This window comes from Pongo abelii, chromosome 2 (assembly GCF_028885655.2).
Source record: "Pongo abelii isolate AG06213 chromosome 2, NHGRI_mPonAbe1-v2.0_pri, whole genome shotgun sequence".
NCBI lineage: Eukaryota > Metazoa > Chordata > Mammalia > Primates > Hominidae > Pongo > Pongo abelii.
Window position 1 is genome coordinate 110481830 of NC_085928.1, and position 16344 is coordinate 110498173.

A 16344-nucleotide genomic window follows, 5' to 3' on the forward strand; every position below is an offset into this window, starting at 1 on the left:
AGTCCTCCTGGGTTGATGGAGCATTCATGCCAACAGCCAGGGTTACAAAAACCCAGGGTCCTTCCCATGTGGGGTTGCCATTTCCAATACTGTAAAACCTTAAATCATTAATGAACCCAGGCTTCTCTTGGATTTGCGTGAGTCGGTGAGAATGGCTCCCCACTGCCCGTACGAACTGCTGTGTCATTCTGTAAAGGGATCTCAGGCTGGGCTGGGCCTGTCACAGGCCTACCACCATGAGACAGCTTCCTCGCCTCCCCCCACCCTGCCACCCACGGACTCAACCACGGAGGCTCTGCCAGCCAGAGCAACCCTGCAGGCCCTGTCAGCTCCACCACCCACTCAGCACACTTGGACCGAACCCCAGGCTGCTCGGCCGGGCCCTGTGCAGCCTGGGGACAATGAATCCTCTCAGTGTGCTTCAAATCGAATGACCAAACACCCTTCTTAAAGCAATGCTGCCTGACCATTCTCAAGTACAGTACCTCCTATAAATAAAGACATAATGGTGCTAATGTGGACGACGGGGCCATTCTTGCACATGAAAGGCCTTCTCTGTGTGGGCCTGTTGTGAATTGTCCTTTTTCAGTAGCCTAATTGTCAGCCCAGAAACTGAGAGCAAAGCGGAGAAGAGTTGTTCTTCCGGGAGGTGCCGGCCATGTTTGTGAGGAGGTGCTCACAGGCGGGCCACCCACAGTCACCCACCTCCTGTCAGGCTTTGGGGCCCACGGGGCTGCCAAGAAACAGGGCCTGGGAAGGCAGTTTGTTCAGTCCAGGGCCCGGTGTGCTCCTGGAACTGCAAGGGGCTGCGGCAGCCCCTGGGGAAGGGAGACCGGCCATGCTCTTCCTCCCAAAGCTGCCAAAGGGTCTCTTGGCCGAGGGACAAGTTTGGACAAGCTACTGCTCATCCTCATGGTCACAGTCCATTGGGGCTTTGCTGTTGTTTCCCTATGGGATTAGTTCTCCCTTCTCACTCGAGGCTGACAGATGATGGGAAAGCCTGTCAGTGTGCCAGCCCTGCAGGGATGAGCCTCAGCAGTCCCCACACCTGACTTCAGGACCTGCAGCACAGGCTGCCAATGAAAACCATGGAGGAGCCATGCCCCGGCCCAGCCAGCCTGAAGTGTGTGCGTAGGGACAGCAAGCGAAGAAAGTTCCCAGACAGAGGCAGAATGAGGATGGCAGCTGAAGGCAGCCCAGCTGGGGACTGCAGCGCTGAGGATAGAGTTGAAGAGTCTGTGCAGGGCAAGGCAGGCCCAAGCACCAGCACTCTGGTCTCTGCCTGCCTTCTCTCCATTTCTACCCCACACTAAAATGCTTGACATTCTTGCAGTTCCTTGAATAAGCCCTGCCTTCGCACCCTCCCTCAGACCTCTGCACACATCCACATAGGGGTCTCTCAGCCTCTAATGCCTTCCTCCTCCTCTGTCACCAAGATCGAGCTTTGGAAGCTGCTCCATCCTGGCCCTCAGCACTCTGGGTCAACTTCCTCAAGGGCTCCTCTGCCAACTGGTGCCCACCCTTTCTCCCCAAGGAAACAGGAGAGCAAAGGCCATGGCCTCTGTCTCCCCATACTTGTCTAGAGCAGGGGCCTTGTCCTCCCATATTCCCTGAGGGATCTCCCGGGAAGGGGGGGATGGCTTTGAGGGTGTGGTTTAGCTGTTAGAGGCCACCTTCAAAGCAGCAGCCCAAGAAAGGGGCTCACAGGGTACAGCCAGGACGGCTGAAACTTGAGACGCTAGACTAGCTGGATTGCACTTCATGAGGCGTCCAGGCAGGTTGGCTGCACTGGAGACAGTGGAGATGGGGAGACGATGGGGGATAGTTACTGGCATCCTTTCCCCCTCCAGTGCAGATACTTACCAGCCGTGTCTCAAAGTTATCATTCCCCCATAGAAGAAAGAGATGGAGGAGGAAATTGTTTTCCAAAAGTATCACCAAGGCACTGGGAGGCTGTTCTGAGAATGCAGGTGTGGGTGAGGGAGGGAAGAGGTGACAGCAGGAAGGACAGAGCTCACCGGGGAGGATGCATGTGTGCATGTGCACATGTGTGGGTATTGGGCAAGGCCAGTGAGAGGAGCAGCAGCAGTAGGCTGGGGGCCCGAGAGGAAGGCTCCACCCACTCACACTCAGAAAATCCAAAGGCCTCTGGCACTGTCCAGGGCATCTGGTCAGGAGCACCCAAAAAACATGCCATAGGCGGCCTCTGTGAGAGCATGTGGTGCCCAGAGAGCTTGTGCAAAGGCCTGCACATGGGAGGGGCCGACTGTGATTCTGGCCTGCAGGAGAATTGGAGTGGGAGCTGCCCCTGTGAGCACCCGCACATGAGCCAGGAAAGATGAAAAAAAAGGTCTAAAGACTAGAGGTGCAGAAGGTGGGGACACCTGGGGAATGAGAGGTTTGGCCAAAGCCATTAGAGGAAGCTTGTAGGGTGACCTATAAACCAGAACTGAAGGGAGAGACAGATCAGCAAACCAGAGGAGGAAGGCAGATGGGCAGCCAGACCACGTGGTGAGGCCCAGGATATAGAGTGCAGAGGGCCCAGCGAGTAGGCCCAGTGTGGCAGGAGGACGTGGCAGCTGGGAAGGCAGGTGTGGGCAGATGGGGGAGATGTGCACTGTCCTGTCTTCACCAAGAAGCCCTCCCACATTTTCAGTGGCACACGTTCTGTGAGCCAACCTGTGCTTCAGCAGCTGGGGAAGGATGACTGGACAAAGACACAATCTGAGGAGGCAGAAGCCAACTGAGAGCATTGTGAAACAGCCCATGTACGAGACGGTGCAGGCCTCAATGAGGCCAGCATCAGAGTGACCAGAGAAGCCAGGCATTGCAGGGGACCACGGGGGTGGAGGTGGCAGGACTCAGGACCAAACTGGACTGTGGGAGGAAGAACAGCAGAGTAACACTGAGATTTGTACCCCAACTCACAGGGAGAAGCATGGCAGGGGGACTGACTCAGGTTCACCTGTGCTGATGGAAATGCCCAGTGGGAACTGCAGAGCTGGATCTGGAGGGGTCACTGCTGGACACAGGCCTCAGGGTCATTTGCCCAGGGGGCAGAGCAGAAGTGGTGAGGCTGCAAAGGAGGCAAGGAAGAAGCATGGGACCAGCTAGGGACTGAAAAAGAGCACCATGCCCAGGAGGGCCGATGCATAGCGGTTACACAGCAAATGCGTACAAGTGAGGAGGGTGGGGCAGTGGACATCCCAGCCTAACCCTCATTGCATACCCTAAAACCCCTCTGTTGATATAGCCAGATGCAGGCTGCATCAGAAGTACCTGGGGGGCGGGGCATGGTGGCTCATACCTGTAATCCCAACACTTTGGGAGGCCAAGGAGGGAGGATCACTTGAGCCCAGAAGTTCGAGACCAGCCTGGGCAACATAGTGGGTCCCCATTTCTACAAAATATTAAAAAATCAGCCAGGCGTGTTGACATATGCCTGTAGTCCCAGCTACTTGGGAGGGTGAGGGAGGGTCGCCTGAGCTTGGGAGATCAAGGCTGCAGTGATCTGTGATCGCACAACTATATTGCAGCCCAGGTGACAGGGCGAGACCCTGTCTCAAAAAACAAAAAACAAAAAAAAATCAAACAAAAATGATACCTAGGGGACTTCAACATCCATCAGTGTTTAGGTCCTTCCCTGAGACTGAGTCAGTCTAGGGTGGTACCCTGACATCAGCATGTTGGAAAAGCCCAAATATCATCATAACCATAAAGACAGATTTCAGAGGACTGAGAGAAATGTTAATGTTTTAATTCTACAAATGGAGGTAGGGACAGGAATTTGTTTAATAATACTTTTTTTTTTTCCTAAAGTATCTCCTGGGTGATTCTGAGGCATGACTAGTTTGGAAGATCCTGGTTCTAGGGGGAAAATGGTGGGGCGTAGGCTGTGGGCCTCTGGAGGACAGTGACCTGCCTTTCCCCCCTCAGACCCCTAGTTCAGTGTCTCTCCCCACACAGGTCTCAGGCTCCTGTGTGTGTAAAGCAGCATGGGGTCACCCTGGGCAGGACAAAGGGAATGGTCACAGCTGCAAGGCATCTTTCACTGTCTTCTCCTCCCTACACACCCATTTTTAAGGTCCTACAATGGTGCGAGCGGAAGAAATGCTCACCTGGGGACTCTTGTGTTCCTCAACAGGCTCTGAAAGCTTCCTGGTCAATTTGAAGTTGGAAGACTCACTATAATTTATGAGGAAAGATTTACCTAGTTTGAGTGAGAGATCAATGTCTGTGGGTAAATGAATTGTCAAACTTCTTAACTGGTCTTGCTCGACTGAGGTTAGTAGTACTTGCTTTTTAAACACACTCAAGGTAAATTTCTTTCAAACACAGGGGTCGAAATGCAAGTCAGATGGCAAAGTTTTACTGTGTGTGACACCAAGGTACATGGTGACAAAGAGAAGATAAAACAGTAGTGGGTACTTCTCTGGAAAGGCAAATCCAGACTTTTGTCCCTAAACTCCTTCTCCCAAAGCCACAACTCTACAAGCACTTTGGATGTGCCCTCAAAGCCAGACAAACTAGTCAAGACCTGGAGAGGCTCTGGGACAACTGAGACTGTCCAACAGGGGACTGAGTCTGAGAGCAGCAACAATTGTGCTTGCACAATTGCACTGTGTCCAGACTAGGAGGATTCAGTTCTATTTAAAAATGTGGCTGGGCGTGGTGGCACATGCCTGTAATCCCAGCACTTTGGGACGCTGAGGCGGGCGGATCACGAGGTCAAGAGATCGAGACCATCCTGGCCAATATGGTGAAACCCCATCTCTACTAAAAATACAAAAATTAGCCGGGTGTGGTGGCGTGCACCTGTAGTCCCAGCTACTCAGGAGGCTGAGGCAAGAGAATCGCTTGAACCCAGGAGGCGGAGGTTGCAGTGAGCCAAGATCATGCCATTGCACTCCAGTCTGGGTGACAGGGCAAGACTCCGTCTCAAAAAAAAAAAAAAATGTAAATGCAAAAATCCAACAAGAACCACCATGATTTGCAGGGCAGCTGTGCAGTGCCCACCAGGTTGAGAGCACACCATGGTCAGCACTGACCAGTCTCCAATTTCTGGAGTATGTGCTGCCATGGCTTACACAGTCCACAAAGAGGACTTCAGAGCAAAGTGACTCATTTTCGTGATTTTCTAAGGCTACCCTATCCAACACAGTAGAGCCACTGGATATGTGTGACTTTTTAAGTTTAAATTTTAATTAAAATTAAATAAGATAAAGAAATTCATTTTCTCAATCACACTGGCCACATTTCAAGTGCTCAGCAGCTAAAAGTGGCTAGTGGCACTCATTGGAGAGCAGAGATACAGAATGTTTTCTTCACTGCAGAAGGTGAAGAAAATTCCATTGTGCAAAAAACTCCATTGGACAATGGTGTTCAAGATACAGGCTCTATAAGGAACCTTGTCAGCCTCATGTTTAGATCTAGAAAAATTAAGAATATTTAGTAATTGTGGCCACCATTAGTGGCATCCCTGGGCTATTACCAAAAAAAAAAAAAAAGAAAAGAAAAGAAGTGAAGGAGGAGGAGGAGGAAGAAAGAGGAGGAAGATGAGGAAGAAAAGAAAAAGACAGAAAGAAAAGAAAGAAAAAGATAGACGGAAAGAAAGAAAGAAAGAAAAAGAAAGAAAGAAAGGAGCTGCTTGAATATAACAGATTTTCCTGCATTTACTAATATCTCCAAAGAAAAAGAAACAGCAGCCCAACATCCCCGCTCTATAAATACTGGGCTAAGGAACATCTCCTAAGGGGTTTAATGAAGGCTAGAGCCTTCATGATGTAGCTAGAGCTTCTGCTGAGCTTAAATTTCATGCTCCCAAAAATTATTTCCAGGGGTTATATTAGAGTGAGAGAGTCTGACAATGTGGCTCTGTAGTAGGTTTCATATTTTTAAGCCTTATTTTGAATTCTGCAATCTTTTGTTTTTACTAAGAGAGAAATGGTTTTGAAGAACTTGTGAAAAAGCACAAGTGTCTGCAGTGGTATAACAAGAGCATACCAACAAAACGGTAATTATGAAGAGAGTGTAGCTACCTTAATGGAAAATAACACTGGCTATTCAAATCCTCGGGGACAGAATTCATAGAATGGGCACCCCCTCTGCTTGGATGAAACAAAATCAGGTCCGTCAGACACTGGGTTTGCATGTCCAGTTGTCACATGTCAGTGTGACCAAAGCACAATCTGAAGGGGGCCAAGACCACAGCAAGGTGGAGAAAGAAATTGAACTGGAAAATAGGATCAACTGTTTCCACTGGATTTTCTGATTTTTAAAAATTAGAATTTCGCTCCTTCAAATGTACTCACATGCACACCCCAAAACCAAAACCAACAAAAAACTGCCACCCATTACTTTTCCACCAAATTCCTACACAATCATGGCGGATCTGCCTATCATTAAGAAAATAACTTTTGCCACAGCATGTATGTCAAACAAAAACTAAGCAGGGGAAATAGTCAAGCCTGTCTTCTTTAATGTCATAGGGCATGAGATCACATCTAAGCATTGGTTTTCTAGTGAAACAAGAATGGTTTAGGCTAATTTGAAATGGCATATACATTTAAGTACAGTTAAATATAACATTACAATATACTTGGGATAAGTATGTTATACTTATATATGTATATGTGTAATATGTATATTAATATAATCAATAAACATAACCTAATAAGTTACCTGGCTGGCCATGACCCCTAAGTTATTCTCCTCTTTTAGAGGATATATATTCTTAAAATGCACATGGAGGTGCACTAAAGGTTTTTTCTGAGTTATAATATTTCCCTTAGTGAAACTAACTTAATATAACAGGGCGTAAGCAACTCATCTTGTTGATTTTGTCTTAGCAAGCAATTAAACCTGAATATAAACTTTATATTAAATATAAAGCTAAACTATTAAAAGTAATATATACCAAATTACTACTTTGCTAATAACTGAATTAGTTCATTGCGATTTTTCTTTACCCAGATGTTTTTCATTAAAGTGAAAAACAACACAATTTTTTAAAAGCCTATTATCCTTAATCCATGGCATCACCTAGTTCTTATTTAAATCACTGTTGGAAGAAAAAGTAGTTCCACTGCTGTGCTTGTATTAAATGAACATAACTTTAAATACGCTGCATCTAGTGGAAGAGAGCTCTGACTCTTTGGTTTCTGAAAATGACAGCAGTTGCAAAAAACCCAAAAATACAGGAGTTCCAGTCATTTCCTAGTTTTGCTTTGGCATATATAAAAATCAAACCCTAGGAATTATTTAATGTAATGTCCATTTCTGTGAAATAGCTATAAATTCAACTCTATTTTCCAAATTTATGCTTAATATTTTTTAAGTGATTTAAAAGTCTTACCAAGAACCTGGCGAGTATATGGATGTTGTTTTTAATTCTACTGATAAGATATATATAAAAGATATGTACTTTAACTTGTTCTACTTGTCTTTAAATTTTCTCACTGTAAGGGCTGTGCATAGTGGCTCATGCCTGTAATCCCAGCCAAGGCGAGTGGATCGCCTGAGGCCAGGAGTTCAAGGCCAGAAGTTCGAGCCCAGCCTGATCAACATGGCAAAACCCCATCTCTACTAAAAATACAAAAATTGGCTGGCCTGGTGGCACATGCCTGTAGTCCCAGCTACTCAGGAGGCTGAGGCACGAGAATTGCTTGAACCCAGGAGGCGTAGGTTGCAGTGAGCCAAGATCACACCGCTGAACTCCAGCCGGGGCGACAGAATGAGACTCTGTCTCCAGGAAAAAAAAAATTCTCACTGTAAGATGTTAAGGAGTGGTGAGAAGGCAATCTATTAAAACTGAGTATTTATATTACCAAGCTGGATATGGTATTTCCAAAAGATGTTAATATCTTTTCAACAGAAAATAGTTCATGTAACTTCTTGGTTCGTATTACTCTTTCTCCTTTCAGTTAATCAAAATAAATTAGTAAAACTATTCAAAATTTAAGACAACAGCAAGGCCTATAAATGCAGTTTTCAGATTCAAATTTCTCTGGAAATTTTTTCTTTCCAATTTTCTTTTCCCTGGGATTTAATTTTTCCCATTTATTGGTGACATCCAATAAGTCCCAGTTTTAACATTTGCAGACATACATTTCTCTGTAGGTTAAAATTAATGAAGCATATTCAAACAGCTAATTCCTGAGTTTAAAGTTCTTGTATCACCTAGCTTCTGCTTAAATCTCAAAAGCATAATTTCCCAAGCTTAAGCTATCAAATTTGATTGCCTCTTCGTGCAAAAAGCCACATACTACAAACAGTTTCTAATTGGTACAGAACTATTGGTACATATATAAGGAAATATATGGATATAAGATTTTACTTCTAGAAGATATTATTAAAATACGTAGCACTCGTGTAATTATATATTGTTAAACCTCTGCAACTGGTTAGTTCTCAGAGAATCCCATATCTCAGCATATTTACATTCTCTCTGACTGCTAATAAAAAACCTTAAAAAGCAAATTGGAAGCATTTCAGTAAAATAGATGAAAACGGCAAAAAACCTTGCTATGGAAAAACAGTATGTATGATCAGGGCTTGATGTCATGTCTTTTATATCTTAATAATGTCACTTATCCTATTTTGCATACTCTCTGTGGTAAGCAGATTCCTCTGGCTATCATATTTGACCTGAGGCTAAAAAAGTGAAAACTCTGACATAAAACACTTTTTAAAATCTTGAGATATTGCACAAGGACTGAAGGAGACATTTGTCCAGGGTACGATTATTATTAATTTTTTTTACTATGAAAAAAAGAAAATTAGAACCCTGTTAGCAAAGAGCCAGTTGATTTCATTCATTTACAGGAGATGAAGAATTCCTGATGGAAGTTGAGTTGTACCCCACCTAGCAGACTGGGAAAAACATGATGTACCCCATACTGTCCTGGCATGAAGCAGGGTTACAGCTAATATGATAGATACCCCCATGTTTCCAAACAATCAGCCACAACGAAGTCAGCTATCAAGTCAGCTGTATAAAGTAACGCAAAATATCACTTTCCCAGACATATCTACCATCATAATGACTGCTCCATCAGGAAAATTGATTTTAAAGAATTACATATAAAACTTTAAAAGAGAAATTCCTTATCATTCAATGGGAAACTTAAAAAAAGAAAAAAAGATTTGGCTTTCCTAACGCATGGCTACTCCTCTGCTCAGTTGTTCTTAAAAATAATTTATGTAAAGCAGACTTTTCTCTAAATATACTGTGCTCTCCCATATACACACTGAAAATGATATTTGCATACAGTGAGTGTATGCACTGATACACACATGGTAAAAATTTAAAAAATATGGACTGCATAAATCAGTAGCTGATTTTAAATACACACCAACTTAAACAGATTTGTTTGCAATTTCTGAATTTCTCAGGTAGAAAAGATCTTTCTTGCTGGCTGTAGTTCTAGAAGATGCTTATACTGTAGAGAGTGTACAAAAATGCTTCCCACATAAACAAAGAAAGTTTCCAGGATCTTGGTATTCTAACCTTGCCTTTGCTATTAAGCACCCACCAGATGAATATGATGGAGACAAGCAAAATCAGTCTGTCATGCTACAGTAAACATGGTATTTTGTGTGCGGCCCAAGACTTTTTTTTTTCTCATGAATATAAGTCACCTGCCATTTATTATGAGATTTTTCCCCGATTGACACCCCATTATGTATATTCAGTCAAGCTCAAATGAGATTTCAAGTGATCAATATACTATTTGCGCTGAAAGTTTATCAGCAGCTCTATCAATAAACTCTGCAGAGAAGCAAAAATGGAAGTGATATTTAGTGAACTGAATTACATGAAAATCTATGTTTTGGGAAAGGGAGCACAGACAGGAAGGCAGAAAAACAAGGGATAAGAGAAGGTAGAAGAGATATTTTTCCTAATAAAAATCAGCTTTCTATAGCCTGACCACTGATGAAATGCATCGAATGCCTAAGAAGTTCTCAAAAATATCTTAAATCACATGTTGAGATTTCTAAAGAGGTAGGGAGGGGTCCAAATCAGCACTAGGTTCCTTTCAGAGACTGAGAGTTCACTCTTTAAACAGCCATACTTGGAAGTACTTGATATCCTTCAAATGGAAAAGGTGGATCCAGCCCTGGGAAATCTGTAAAATCCCTCACCATTCAAACTCTGTGTGAAACAGCAATGGCTTCCCATACACTTTAACACTTTCCATTTTATAATTTACGTGTACCAGATCCTAACAGCCTAAACGTCATCAGCTGGGTTATAGCATTTTGATTAATGTACATTCGGTAAGAAAGGTAGCTTGACAGTAGCCATAGGATTTCATCTGGCCACCCCCACCCCAAAAACAAAACAAAACAAAACAAAACAAAAACCTCTGTTTCTGGGCCTGGATGTTTCTACATATCAGAAGCCATCTGCTTGAACCAAGAGAAGATTAGAACAGGCAGGGCCACACAGAAACGTATGACATCTGGGGAAGTGTCAATTCAGCATTACCCAAGCACCAAAGGTTCGTATTCTATTACCATGAAAATAACATGGGGGCAGTGGGGATGCGCAGGAATCAATGGCTGTGATTGCAGTCATATAAAGTTACACTGCTGGGTAGTGAATAAACGTTCATCTAGGTTAGGCTCCCCCCACCCCCTACTCAAGGGTATAGCACTTCCTTCTAGATTCTTATTTATGAAGCTAGAGTCCTTAGGCAGAAGGAATGAAAATAGGAAGAACTGCTCTGCACAGATGTTCAGAATTATTAATATTTAATTATTTAGTTTACTGAACTTACATTTTGAACCACTCTCAGGCAGAAGAGAAGAGTCACTATCCATTGTGATCAAAAGAACACCTGTAAGACCAAAATGTTTAGATCATTAGCAGTCGGGATAGTTTCCAAATTCCATGAGAAGCAAAGAGGATACATAGTAATTTGAACAAGGGAGAGATGTATATTGAGCTACATCTGAACGAAAACTATTTCTCATGATATTTTTAGTTCTAAAATCCAGAGCCAGAATACTTTTAAATTAGCAACCTAAACGATGACACACTGCAAAAAAATAAAATAAAATAAAATAAAATGTACTTTATCTACTTATAAGAACTATTCATTCACTGTCTTTTCTTGGTGGTCCTACCTACTAAGATACCTAAGCACAACAGATTCAGAGCCCACTTCTACCAGGAAAGAAACAAATAAAAACCCTCCCCACTACCCAAGTTAAGTCTCCTCAAAATGAAGAGTTTAACAGTCCTAAATAGCAATTCCAGTTTGTGTAGGATGCATGTGTATGTGGCACAATGCGCACACCAAAGCACATTTCTTGAATTTTGCAGAGATGCATGTACAAGTGTTTAATGTCACATAATTTTAAAGGAGCAGCAATTTCCAAATGGTTTTTCTAAAGGATATTCTCTATTGCCTCAATCCAACACTCACACACCCAAAAATATCATTAATTTTTAAATACTTAACGCCAAAGATATTACTAACTACAATTCCCCGTAATAAGTGGATGAGCAAACAATTTGCTTCAAATTCCTCACAAAACACGCATAACCTGACATCTTCAAATGGAAAAAGAGATTCTTGGAGGCCAGCTCTACAAGAAATCAGACATCAGATGCCCCTTTCCATGCTACAAGGCTCTGCAGTGTCCTAAAAAGGCTTAGTGTACATTTGTGGTAAAACATGAGACTTGTTGCCATTTGTGAGCTAAAGCAGCCCAGGTGTTTATTCAGCCAGCATATTTACTTCGCTGGGAGGTGGGTGTTCTGGAATGCTCGTCATACAATGATGTGTGCATATTTACTGTCGAACTCAAGGAGGTACTGTTCTGGAACCTTCTCATACTGCAATTAACTGTGCAAGTGGGTAGAGCTAATTTCCACAAAATAATCACTGCATATCTTAGGAAAAGACCCTCTTTGAAAGCAGGCTGCTAGGGCGCCGGCATCTGAGCAAAGCACCAGAGACTTCTGACCAATTTGATTCCTGAAGCCGCTGCTGAAATCTATTTTGATTTTAGAATGACCCGCAATTACAGACAATTTACCTGATTGTGTGTTCCTGGTGACTCTCAAAGCCTTCTAGGTGCTAGGATTTGTAGGTATAGTTTGTGGATTTAAAAGAGGGGAAAGATAATATAAGAAAAAAAAAACAGGAAAAAAGCAGAAGGTAGTTTCAGCAGCTTAAGATTATGAGTTCAGAACAGAACCTGCGATTTTAACCTAGAGTATCACGTTAGACTGGAAGAACTGTTGAGATACTGCTAACTGGTCACGACATTCAGGTCTGAAAGTGCATTAATTCACTCTAGCCATCAAGGGAAAACGTATCATTTTCTCTTCCGTAAATGATATATTTACCTTAAAAAATGGAAGGTAACCAAGTAGGGATCCTTTTGAAAATTTTGTCTTAAAAAAAGGAAAGAAAAAAAGTCTTTGTATCTCTTTTCTTCTTGGTCAGACCCGCTATCTGCAGTAGATGATGCGGATAAACCTAACTATAATAATAAACTGTAAATTTATAATGCCTCTTTCTTCAGAGCAGCTCAAAACATTTTCTTTCCCATAGATTTGAAACAAGATTTGAAATCTCCTTGTCTTGTTGTAGAAATGGCCTTCCTCTAATCTGATGTGAAATGACTGGGTTCTGTTTGAAGGACCAAGCAGTAAAAGGTAAGCTCATTCATCTGTTTCTTGCTCCAATTATGCATCTCTGTTCAAACTGAGAGGCCAGGTGCTGGTCTATCGCACAAGCTGATTTTTTCCATTCACTGCCTAAAAAGGAGCCCCCCTCTTTCTAAAGAACTTAGTTTTATAAAAAAAAATTTATTAAGAATATCAAAGCAAAAATAACTTTTTGGCTTCACTGTATGCTTTAATATGTGTCCTTCCAATCAATCACGCCTTTTAGCCCTAGGATCTTAAAATTTGGAAGCTCTCGATCTGTATCCCTTTTCTATCAAAATCAACCTCTCAAAGTTAAATGGACATTTTAACAAGCTGACAGGTGAAAAGAAATAACACTGTGCTTTTCAAGACCTGCCTATGGATTAAAGCCTACCCTCCAAAATTGTTAGTAATTATTTAAATAAAGGTAATGCCCAAGCCTAGAAGCTGCCTCTCCCTGCACCACTGCAATTGTCGAATTCCTTTCCTGGTCTTTCATGCAGATGCTCAGAAACAGGGTGGGGCTCCCTGGTCTTGCATGCAATGTTAAGGGAGTCTGTGCTGTAAAGAAAACTCAATTAATCGTTCATATTCCAGTTTTTCAGTATCCTTCAAAAATACCTTTGAAATAATCATGTTGCTAAGAGTCCCACTGTTTCTCATGTTAAGATTCAGATTAAAACCTTTGTGTCAAACCAAATGTGCTTTGCACAAGCATGGATGACAGGTATTGAAATAAAGGTGACAAGTCGAGGAATCAGGGAGAAACCTCCTGGAAGAAGAGATGTGAGAAAGAGAGACTAGCTTCTCTATTATGGATGTCTCCGATGATGCTTTTTCAAAAATCTTTTTTTTTTTAACAAGTACAGTTCTTTAGAGTCTACAAGTAAAATCCAATCTTGCTAAGCCATGCTTGTTCCCTTATGAGTCAGCAGGCCACTGAGCATTTCAGACAGTGCAGCCAAGAGTAAATGGGCAAAGGCTGTCGCTGGACACACCCATTTTACTAATCCTGACTCTGATTTTTAAAAAATTCATCTTTATGTTACATGGTGTCTGACCTCAGAACTTGCATCAAAAACTGCACCTCCACCAAGGACTCAGGTTCCAATGTGGAAGGACTACCCTCCAGCTCCTTCACTGAGTGCAATCGGATAAGGGCTTATGTCTTCCTCAATGGGCAACTCCTGTTTCATTTTCTCTCCAGTCTGCATGTTATCAGCTTGACATTCCCTTCAGTGGCATATGACAAATCAAATTGATCAAATTGGCCATCACTGCATTCATCAGAGGAGGATTTTTTTATTTCCCAGGACTGATACCTCCACTCCCTTTACAATCATGAACACACCAAAAATAAATAAATAAATAAAATAAAAATAAAAATCCCATGTCTTGGGTTTTTTTTTCCTGGGGTTTTGTTTGTTTTTAGGGTAGTGAAAGTGGTAAGAAGTAATGAATGGATACAACTAATCATAAAGAAAGAAAAGCAACCGATAGTCATAAAGCCAAGGGCACAGTCTTAAAATATGATTTTAAATACCTAGTGCCTACATCTTAAATTTAAAGCATTGATCCAAAAATGCAGATATTATTAGCGTTGGAAAACTTTACCAAAACATTAAGTAAATTATTTTCCTAATCTTTTTGCATGATTCAGCACTTTTAATACTAATTTCTGTCAAGAAGTTATAAGGTAAAAGGAATCTTTTCTGGGTGCCTTAAAACCTCACACACTCTGTGCTGAACCATCTGCACTCCTGCTACTACAGAGTCATATCAGAAATACTGGGGGTCACTGGTATGCTGTCATAACATCTAGTGACCACCTCAGAGCCGCTCAATTTCACTCTCCGGAATCTAAGTGGCTCTTGGGGACAGAATGATCCGTCGCAGAGGCTTCTCCCCATCTCGAGCTGACCCTTACCCAGGAGCCACACACATATGCATGCACACTCGACTGCACCTGTCTCACCCCATCAGCAGCAGCTACAAGCTCCCACCTGATGTGTCTTTTCAACCTTTGTCAAGTATCTCAAGGCAAGAATGTCCTGAAGCCCTTCCCCCAAATCGAAGCTTTGGTCTGAGCCCCCAACCCGAGGGAGCATCAAGAGGAGGCCAAGGAGACAGACACCTCGGACTCTCTCTGCAAACTTGACCTGGGCATCTCACGGATTCGCGTTCGCATCCGAGGACCCCACACGTCCCCCGCACTGTCCCCACAGTATCCCACGCCCGCGGTGCACGCTCACCTGCCGGTAGACGAGCCACACGCCTCGGCGGTCCAGACTTTCGTGGCGACCTCCGTGGGCGAGCCTACGCGCTGGGTGCCCGGCGCGCCCTCAGGAGTGGCTGGGACCGCGGGCTGGCGCCGGGCAGGGCGGTGGGACGCCTGGAGCCGGCGGGAGGAGCACGCCCAGGCGGGTCCGCGCCGAGCCCGAGCGAGCGGGCGAGCCGGGCGGGAGGGGCCATTTGTAACCGAGCAGACGCTACCACCGCCCCTTACTCGCGGGGGGCGGGGGCGGGCGGTCAGGTGACGGCGGCCCACCCTCCGCCGCCGAGCCGGGTGGTTCCTGCCCGGGAGGAGCCCCCTGGCGCGCTCTGATTGGAACTCCCGCCGCAGTGGCGGGGGAGGGGGGACACGTGACCGCCCGGCCAGGCGGCCCGGCGCGCCCCATTCGCGATGGGCACCCCATCTTCCTCCTGGAAAAGCCGGGGGACACAGAGAAGGCGGAGGAGCACGCGGGGTGCAGGAGAGCCTACCAGCCCCTTTAGCCGCAGTGCTGGTGATTCCGGCCGCTGAACCCGGAGAGGAAAGGCTCCCACGCGGCCAGCCGGCCTTGACTGTCCTCCCGCCCTGCCCTTGGCCGCAGTACCCTCCCCTCGGCTGCAGTAACCGCCCCCTACACCTCCAGGCAAGGGCACGCTCAGTGTAGACCACCGCCACTTCATAGATGCCAGTGCCACTTAAGAGTGGTGTTGGGTTTTTTTTTTTTTCTTTCCTCCTCTCTGCACACCAGCACATTGTACCCGAGGGAAACTCACGGCGGTGCACTGCAGACACCGCCCAGCTCCAGGGCCCGAAGACCCTCCGACCAGGCCCCAGGATGCCTGAGGTCTTCCAGGTCATTACGTGGAGGAACTCAGGCCTGCTCCCTGCGCAGAAGGAGGAGGCGTCGCGGGAGCTGCAGTCCCCGATCCTTCCCAGGAAGCCGGCCGGGTGGAAGGGGAGAGGGCGGTTATCGTGGTGCGAATCCAATTCGCAGCCTCTGGGAGCACGTTGCTAATAAAGGTCAAATTAAAACAACTAAGTGGTGCCGGCAGGGACGCGCCGCATGGTCAGGAGAAGCCCGGCTATTAATCATCCATAACGAGCATTGCTTTTCTGGTGTGGGAGAATGGGGCTGTGCGACAGCCCCCCGGAGTTGCGCTCTGCTCTGAACCCTAAGCTCCCCCAGAGCAAGTGGATTCCGCAGCCTATTACCCCACCTCCCCACGGCCCCCTCTCGGGGCGGCACCACCCTAGATGGCAGGAATTCGGAGAAAATGCGGTGTCACGTCCGCCGCTATGCCCGCACACGCGTCTGCGCCAACTCCAGCAACACGTGGGGACCGTGAATCTGGGCGTCTGCTCTCCACTTAGGTGGTTATGTGGGTATACTTATATGATTACTGAT

General features: G+C 44.9%; 1 long non-coding RNA gene across 3 annotated transcripts in view; it reads right to left on the bottom strand.

Annotated features, from left to right (window-relative positions):
* Positions 1–15570, bottom strand: part of LOC129058271 (uncharacterized) — a 124080-nt gene extending 108510 nt beyond the window's left edge. The window contains exons 1-2 of one of the 3 annotated variants that reach the window (XR_008523337.2): positions 14920–15570; positions 10782–10841 (exon numbers count right to left, since the gene is read on the bottom strand). This is a non-coding gene — a long non-coding RNA (uncharacterized LOC129058271). The remainder of the gene's footprint in view (positions 1–10781; positions 10842–14919) is intronic. The other 2 variants (XR_008523336.2, XR_010139210.1) reach the window with 2 other exon arrangements.
* Positions 15571–16344: the final 774 nt, after the last annotated feature.